At 35.9% G+C, this 9,613-nt stretch overlaps 1 pseudogene; it reads left to right on the forward strand.

The window, feature by feature from the left end:
- Positions 1-3,834: 3,834 nt before the first annotated feature.
- On the forward strand, positions 3,835-6,039 carry LOC101644260 (annotated as a pseudogene).
- Positions 6,040-9,613: the final 3,574 nt, after the last annotated feature.

Here is a 9,613-nt window from a genome sequence, read left to right on the forward strand (position 1 = left end):
TTCAAAAATTGGTACTACAGTAAGCATAGGCCATGTTTATTACTCCTTCTTTATTACAGGATTTCTTTGGGATGTCTGCTATACTATAGCTAGATTTTTTTGTTTACTGTAAAATATCCAATTCTTAGCTATTATTTGAATTTATTTGTTCATCAGCTTTTTAAAAAAAGTTTGGATAGCTTTATTCTTGAAAGAAATGTAAAATAAAATATCACAAATCCCAATATTTTCAATTTTATACAGCTTCTTCCATTTTCCAGTTCATTTATTTTTAAAATCAGTAGATCTTGTTAGGTAGAAAGGAATATGCATTGATATTTTATTGTAAAAGGAAGAAATTGAGAGTCTGGGTGATTAAATTAGTTTCGTTGGGCCACAAAACTGAAAAACAACAAACATGACACTGACTCTCAAGTGCTCTAAAATAAGTAAGCTAATATGTATGCTGTATTGTATGTTAAACAAGTATTAGCATATATATATATGTAAAATTGACTTTCAAAATCTTTTTATAGCCACATTGTATTATAGTTTTTTTCTCATTTCTTACACTTTTTTTATGTAAGCAGCTATTTTACGCCAACAGTATAATTAACTTTTAGTCAAAGGAATGAAAAAAAGGACAGAAAATATGAAAAAAGAGATAAGCCATTCTGATGAGTTTTAGAAGCATATGTTTATACTCTTTCATTCTTTGCTTTTGGGCTTTCCTACTCAGTGTTACATTAGCAAACTGACCTTTGAAGAATCTTTTAAAATATGACTAACGCTTTTCCTAAAAACTATATTTAAAAGATTAAAATTATCTTATAGAACAATGAATGGAATTGTTTAATGTAACTCATTTATTAGTTATTTTGAAATAAGCAAAACTCTATTGCTGACATCAAGGCGCCCTGGCGGCTCTATGAGCTAGGTATTAGGCTGCTAACAGCTCGGCTGGCAGTTCAAACCCACCAGGTACTCTATGGAGAAAGACGAGGATATCTGCTCCCTCCCTTAATGATTTATAATGTCTGAAACTACGTGCATCACAATCACAGCACCTGCATTTATAGATGGACTTCTGATTGGGTATAGTGTTTCCTTTGCTATTAATTAATCATATCTGAGTAGGGTGGATTCTAAATCAAATGACTTCTGAGTTATGAACAAATTAGATACAGAAACACAATAGTGGGGAAGCAGCCACCATGTAAAAGTCATTCACATGTTTAGAATATTTAGAGTTTTTCCATTAAATATTGCAAACCTTGGGTTTCTTCAAAGATTGTAATAAAATTTCTGATAAAGAATGGCATAGTAATTTGAAGTCTTAATATCATACACAATTAATTTTAGTGTATTGTCATCATACTTTACAATATTATAAATCATTAAGGGAGGGAACGGATAATAAAGCTTTACAATAAAGCTTTCCATTACATTTTTTGTAGTAAAAATATTACAATTAAGAAATTATTATATTAATGTAAATTCATCAGGGAATTGAAAAGAACCCATGAAATCATAATCCTCCATGAATAGGGTAATGCTCTGGAATGATGTACTTCCTCCAAAGGATTTTCCAGACATATTCTATCGTATTTTTTGTTGTTTTTTTTAAATAATTGTGACTCATGAAAATTGGGGAACAATTTAGGGGAAGAGTAACCTTATGCAGTAGGAAACTTTAACTTAATTCCCTTTCTCCCCTACTCCATTGTTACTCTTTTAACCCCATTTTTCTACCACTCAAGTATAATGCACAATAAAAACAACACAAACAAGCAAACCCACTGTCATTGAATGGATTCCTGATATATGAAAGGGATCTAAGTTCTGGACTGTAAGACTGAATCTAAAGCTATAGCAATGGGCAATATGTATTGAGCTTTTGAAGTTGTTTCCAAACATTAATAGCCTTTGTTATTGTTAGGTGCCTTTGAATCTGTTCCAGCTATGCACAACACCACAAAACATTACTCTAGCATTAGATAGCAGTTCTTAAGAAAGCAAAAACAAAAGGATTCCAGTGATATGTCTCATTTCAAGGTTAAGGAATCTCTACTAACACTGTCCTAGTGTTTCTTGAATTCAATCTAGAGGAATTTCAATGGACAAAAACAAAATCAAAAAAAAAATACACAATTGGAAAACAAGCCAACAAACTAACAAATCGGGTTGCAGACTGGCTTCCTTTTAATTAGGGTGATAGTATTTTAAATCTTTGACTCCTTCATTCCATCTGAATTTTCAGTTGCAATGGAAAACCATTCCTTTAATGAAAAATAAACAAAAATCTCATGTGATTCTTTTTCACAAACTACATATACTTAGATAAATGTCATGATGATAATGTACAAGAATCTGTCCTTAGAATCTGTAAGTAAGTATAAGAAAATATTAGTAAATATTGAGTGATAATGGTAGTTATAAAAGTGAAATAATAAAGACCATAAAATAGATTTTTGTTTCTCACAGTAGGGAGGACTCACACTGCAAAGCTACCTTAGAAAACAAGCTAAACCTATTGTAATTAATAAAATATAATTAAAAGGATGCATAAAATATATGTTGTGGTTATTATGCATACTAAAGTATTGTAAATGGTTTCCTCATAAAGTTTACTCTACTTTTAGTAAAATTTCATTAGTCTGTATATGTGTCAGCTAAATAATTTGCATACATAAAAGTCCCCAAGTACTCATAAACATGATCAACTGTAATGCCTAAAATTGTTCTAAAAACAAAACCATATTCAGAGCACATTATAAACTTGGCCTGAAACCCAGACGAGGGGCTCTGTCCTGTACTCTGGCTGAGGCCATCCTTCAAGGAGTTTATGCACTCATGTTCCCCAAACAAAACTAAGCTAAAAACATTGCTCAGTTGAATCTGGGTTAATTAAATACAGATTTCAGCTTTTTTGACATGATGGTTTTCCCACATTTGAACACAATTCTATGTGCTACAGAGAGTGCAGAGAAAATAGAGAGAAAGAAACCAGAAAATTTATCAAAGTTTTCTCTTAAGAAATTCAAATGGTAGGGCTTGATCAAGTGCAATGTATCCAAGAGGAATTACTGAGTCGAGTGGAGGGTGAGCATGATAGAGGGACAGGAAGAAGGTGCAATGAAAATAGAGGAAAGAAGTAGGAGGCAAATGCTCTTTATAGAGGCATAGCTATTGGCATGTATAAATGTAAATATCTTAATTTATAATGAAAGGGATAGAGGACAATGTACTTATATTTGTATGTTAAGTATTAAGATAGCAGAAGGACTTTGGGCCTCCACTCAAGACCTCCCTAAACACAAGAACATTTTGTTCTCATAACCTGGCACTCTTTGATTCTCACCTTCCTGACATGATCACTGAAAACAAAAATGGGTGCATAAGCAAATGTGAAGAAAGAGTGGATGGTGCCTGGCTATCAAAAGATACAGCATCTGAGGTCTTAAAGGCTTGAAATTAAACAAGAAGCCATCTAGCAGGGAAGCAAAGAAACCCACATGGAAGAAGCACACTAGCCTGTGTGATCATGAGGTATTGATGAGATTAGGTATCAGGTGTCAAAAGATCTCAAACAAACAACTATATCTATGTAAATGAGGGTGGTTGGAGTAGAGACCCAAAGCCCATGTGTAGACAATTGGCCATCCCTCCACAGAAGGGTTACAAGGAAGGGACAATTCAACCAGGGTGCAGTATAGCACTGATGAAACACACATTATTCCTCTAGTTCCTGAATGCTTCCTCCTCCCCACTACCATGACCCAGTTCTACCTTACAAATCCAGCTAGGCCAGAGTACAGATCTGTACACATTGGTACAGATAAGAGCTCTCAATACATGGAATTCAGCACGGATAAAACTCTCATGAATGGTAGTGGAAATAGTGATATTATCAGGGTGGGTGGGGGGAGTGGCAGGGGGTGGGGAGAAAAGGGGAACCCATCACAAGGCTGGATGTATAACAAGGGGGACGAATAACAGAAATGTGGGTGAATGGAGACAACAGACAGTGTAAGACACAAAATAATAACAATAATATATAATTGATGAAGTATTTATGAGGGTAGTAGGGTGGGGGAGGGAGGGGAAAAAAGAGGAGCTGATATCAAGGGCTCAAGCAGAAAGAAAATGTTTTGGAAATGTTGATGGCAACATATGTACAAGTGTTATTAATACAATTGAATGATGGATAGTCATAAGATTTGTAAGAGCTCTCCAATAAAATGATTAATAAAAAGAAAAAAAATCAATTCAAATGAAAATCTCTTTTCCCTTCTGTATGTACAGTTTAATAGACCATTTTTCATGAATTTAGATGAATTCCAGAGACTTAAGGATTACAATGGTGAAGTGCTTCTTTTAGGACAGAAGCACAGAAAAATAAAGAAAGTCACTTCATCAAGACTATTTTCAAGTGATTTGATCCCTAACCTTTCTCAGAATTGCTAGAAGTTCATTAGTAACAATGAGCTATATAATATTATTCTTGGAATTGCTTGGACAATCAGCGTTAACACAAGACATTACATCTCATCTGGGAGATAACTCCACATTTACAATATTCATTCAACATTTACTATTTGCCAGGAAGTGATATTGGTTCTTTGGGTTAGGGCAGTGAGCAAACGTAGAGCAATCCCTGGCCTCATGAATTTGTAATCTGCTATGTAGTTATTTCTAACCTCCAGCTATTAGTGATTATTTCTGACCTCCAGCTATTATTAGTGATCTTCCAGCACAGAATAGGACTGCTTCTGTGGGATTCTGAGACTGTATGAGAGCACAAAGCCTCATCATTCTGCCTCATAGAGGCTGTTGGTTTTGAACTGCTGATCTTGTGGTTAGCGCCTTCATGGGGGTGCTACAGGCGAGAGAAGCACCCCTGTGAGATTCTGAGGCTGAAACTTTTCACAAGTCTAGAAAGTCCCATTTTTCTTCCATGGAGCAGCTAGTGGTTTCCAACAGTTGACCTTGCAGTTAGCAATAACCATTGCACAGCCACTATGATGAAATACACAGTGATGATATGAGTAACAAATGTTTGAAACTAAATGTTTGAAAACTAAATGAAGAAACCTGATGATCAACTCGGATTATCCCAACTCCCTGTACTTGCATGAGTCTAATTTATCTAAACCAGGTGTGAGAGTGAGGATTTTGGAGGTTGCCTTCTAGTAGGTTCCAGCCTGTGCTTAGAAATGACTTAATAAAATGCCTGGGCTATGCCCTCTCCTTGCCTATTGATACACATGAAGCCAGGGTCATCAGCACTATGTCAACCCACATCACTGAGGGTTTCCTTTGTCATCACTGATCCTCTGCTTGACCCAACAGACTTTTCATTTCTAAAGCTTGTTCACTCCTGGTGATGGATGCACCATGAGCACGATAGCGTTTTGCCATGTTTGCTTCTGAGGATTAGAGCTTTCCTAAGACTGATTTATTTAATCTTTTGGCAATCCATGGTGTATTAAGTATTTTAGCCAACACCTAAATACAAATGCACCAATTCTTCTTCCTCTTTTGGTATTTTTTCGGGCTTTGTATACATATGAGGTAATTGAGAAGATCATGTCTTGGGTCAGATATACATTAGTCATCAATGTGAGGGCTTTGATTTTTTCGAAGTCTTAAGAGGTCATCTGTGGCAGTCTCATTTCATATGAATTCAATCTTCCATGCCTAATGCTTAGTGAATTTACTGAAAGATATTTTGGAGAGCTGCTGCATCAGTCACGAGGGACAGACGGCAGCTGAGTTGGCTGCACCTCTCTCGAGTAGTTGCTCTCAATCCCAAACCTTTCCTGAATGGATTGACAGGAAAGACAGTGAGGGTGAAACTGAAGTAGGGCATGGAGTACAAGGCCTCCCTGGTATCTGTAGATGGCTATATGAACACGCAGCTTGTGAATACAGAAGAATACATGGGCATTGTCTGTACACCAGGGTGAACCTTTAATAAGGTGTAATAATGTCCTTTATATCAGAGGTGTTGAAGAACAGGAAGAAGATGGAGAAATGAGAGAATAACATCTTTTGTGGGTTTTTAAAAATAGATATGCATATTTCAAGGCAATAAAGATCTGTTCTTTTTTTAAAAGATATTTAGTGAAAATTGTAATTACCTTTCTGTTCCCTCATTAAGATAATGTGAAAAATATAATTACCTTCCTATGTCCTCATTTATGTAACTATAATAACTCCACATCCTCCCTTTTAAAAAAATTCTTTGTCATCCAAGTTGCTGAGAAATAAACTTGTTTAACTTTAGGAAACTCTTTGGTCAAAATTTTCAATAAAATTTTCTTTTCACTAATAATTTTGGGAATTGTTGTATCCTTGCAGTCAATCCCAACCATAGTGACCCCATGCATGATAGAACGAAACACTGCCAGGTCCTGCACCACCCTCACAACTGTTTCTATGCTTGAGCCCATTGTTGCTGGCACCATGTCAATCCTTCTCCTTGAGGATCTTCCTCTTTTTTGATGCTCCCTGTGATAGTTACATAATCTGTTGTCAATCTGAAAGGACTAGAATGAAGGGGTGGAATTTAGCCTGTCAATAAGGTCACAGCTTCATGACCTCATTTGGAGATAAACAACTCGCTGGAGGTGAGACACATGCTGAGTCCCTGCAAGATATCTCCACTGACAACACACATGGAGCTATACTAGAGCTCAGGAGCTGGAGGAGCCATGTGGAGCTGCTCATACTGTCACTGGATCCACAAGACCTTCCATCCACTGGCCTGTGACCTTCCTGCATTCAATGTCATTGCATGTGTTTCGTGAGTCTGAAGAGGACTTTATAGATTGGTATCAGACATATGGGCTAATATTGGACTTATGGACTTGATCTAGCACGGGCTGGGATGTTTTCTCAATATTCACCTGCTCTTGTATATTAAACTCTTTCTTATACAAAGATGAGTGTCTATGAATTTGTTTCTCCTGTCAACCCAGACTAACACACTCCCCTACTTTACCATCCAAAATGTCCTTCTCCAGGGACTGGTCTCTTCTGACAATACATCCAAAGTACATGAGATGAAGTCTTGCCATCCTTGCTGAGGGGCACGCTGACCACACTTCCCAGAAGACAGATTGGTTTATCCTTTTAGCAGTCCATGCTAATTTCAATATTCTTCTCCAGCACCACAATTCCAATGCATCGATTCTTCCCCAGTCTTCCTTAGTCAATGTCTGACTTTCGCGGAAATATGAGACAAGGGAAAATACCATTGCCCGGGTCAGGTGAACCTTAATCCTCAGAGTAACGTTCTTGCTTTTCAACAGTTTAAGGGGGTCTGTGAAGCAGATTTATCCAATACAACATTATCTTTTCATCTCTTGGCTACTGCTTCCAAAATCTTGAAAACTGGTCAGACAAAAATGATTAAGAAGAATAAAATAACATAATCATAAGCCTATCCCAAAAGTGCAGAATCTACTTTTGTTTAAGTGTAAAGCTGAGTTTAAAAGGATTGCTGCATTCAGCTAAGTACCCACCCATAAACCATTACAGAAGCTTTCCAGAGATAACTAGGGCAGTGGTTCTTTCCAAAGAGGAGGAGCAGTTGGTTGGTTTGAACTTCAGACCCTGCCACCAAGGCTTCTGTCTTGCTGTCACTGTGAGTCAAAAATGAACTGAACAACAATAACCCCACGAGGAAAACAATTATTTTTATTGGAGGATATTGATCAATCTAGTTTGTCCTGAAATAACATCTTTTTTTATTTTTTATTTTTTTATTTTATTTTTTTATTTTTTAACATTTTATTAGGGGCTCATACAACTGTTATCCCAATCCATACACACATCAATTGTGTAAAGCGCATTTGTACATCGTTTCTCAATAACATCTTGTCTGAATAAACATTTTAGAAATATTTTCCTCAACATATAGATGATAGTAGTTTTTCGCTTCTTAAATGAAATGTTTCAGAAAACAAATAAATTTGAAATGCCAGTCTAAAAATTCCCCCTTAAGGAACATATATATGTATTTGTACATGCTTTAAAAATTCCTTCTTCACCTTTCTAATTCTAATGACATGATTGCATTCTTCTGTAATTGTTGGTTTTGATTGAGCTGGCATCATTGTTTTGGAATATTCTATTTTCTCTATCTATGGAATGAACTTTCTTATAAAACTTTTTCCTTTATTAAGTATTTTACATAAATTTTCTGCTTAGGTCTATTTTTATACTTTGGAACATCTATTACAGTTTTCTCAGATAATCTCTGTCTTTCTCACCTTTAACTACTCTGATTGATTTGACTTCTTTACTGTTTCCTTCTGGATTCATTATGATTATGCCTAGTCTTTTATCTATTTTAGCAGTTTAATTTTCATTCCTGTTAATGTTTTTCTTGTGATTTATAAGTTATTTTGTAAAAATACAGTAATAAATGTTCCTAAGTGTAAAAATAAACCTAAGCAGAAAAAGTTGTTTTGTTTTTTAGCTTGTTTTCTTATGACTGTAAGGTATTTTGATGTCATTAGACATTTTATATATGTTTTAAAATTTATTTCTATAAAGTATATATTTAAATAATAGCGAACATACTGTGTTAGTCATTTATCCCCTTTCAAAATACACTTGCAAAGCCATTTTGCAAAATCATTTTGTATCTTTGCCTGCAGTTGAGCAGAGGTGACTTAAAGTAACCTAGGGAAGACAATGGTTCTTAAATCTGTTATATTCAAGATGTTTGTATCCCTCTGAGTTAGAATGGACTCAATGGCAGTGCGTTTGGAGTTGTTTATATCTAATCTATTGTGAGCCAATATTTGGTACTACTGTGCAGGACTAAGAAGCAGCTCATACAAACAACTCAAGTTCAATTACTGGAACGGGTCTTCCCCAACCCTCCAAACCTGCTGCCACGAGGCAATGCTGACTCGTAGACACCCCCTGTGTCTGAGACTGTAACTTTATGGGAGTAGAAAGCCCTGTCTTCCTCCTGCAGAACTGCTGGCAGTTTCTAACTGCTGACCATGCGAACTTGCGGATGGCCCCACAAAGTGTAACCACTCCTATACCCTTTTAAATGGGATCAGTCTAATGATCAGGGATGATTCTCTCGGCCATCCCAGATACCTGTCAAGGTTCCTAGATGTTTGTTCTCAATTTCCTTACCTTTCTCACATGAACCAATGACAGATACCCCATTATCAATCATCAGTCCACAGTCCACACAGACTCCTTTTCTACTGTATATCAGTGAGACCAATTCATTTTACATATAGACTATATGCGGTTCAGTATGCATGTATATCTTATTCTGTATACTTTTATGTAGTCTGAGAGCAAAGTAGGAATAGGTTCCAAGAGGGCTTGTCTGACATTAAGAATGTAGTTTTGCTTAGTTCTACAATTTGGTATTTTATTATACAACATCCATAATACTTTACAGAGTTTAGTTGCTAGGGCTACTGTCTAATGGGGCTATATTTAAGTATGCTTCTACTGGGTCTTTCTCATTCTCTAAAATTGAATATGGGATCCTACCATTTATATTTCTATGCATCAGATTTTAGGTTTGGGTTTCTTTTCCAGCCAGTCATTTTGTTAATTCTGTCTGTTAAGAGAATATTACAAATCCCAC

This window comes from Echinops telfairi, unplaced genomic scaffold, assembly GCF_000313985.2.
Source record: "Echinops telfairi isolate 266 unplaced genomic scaffold, ASM31398v2 ScPeMD7_25;HRSCAF=90, whole genome shotgun sequence".
Taxonomy (NCBI): domain Eukaryota; kingdom Metazoa; phylum Chordata; class Mammalia; order Afrosoricida; family Tenrecidae; genus Echinops; species Echinops telfairi.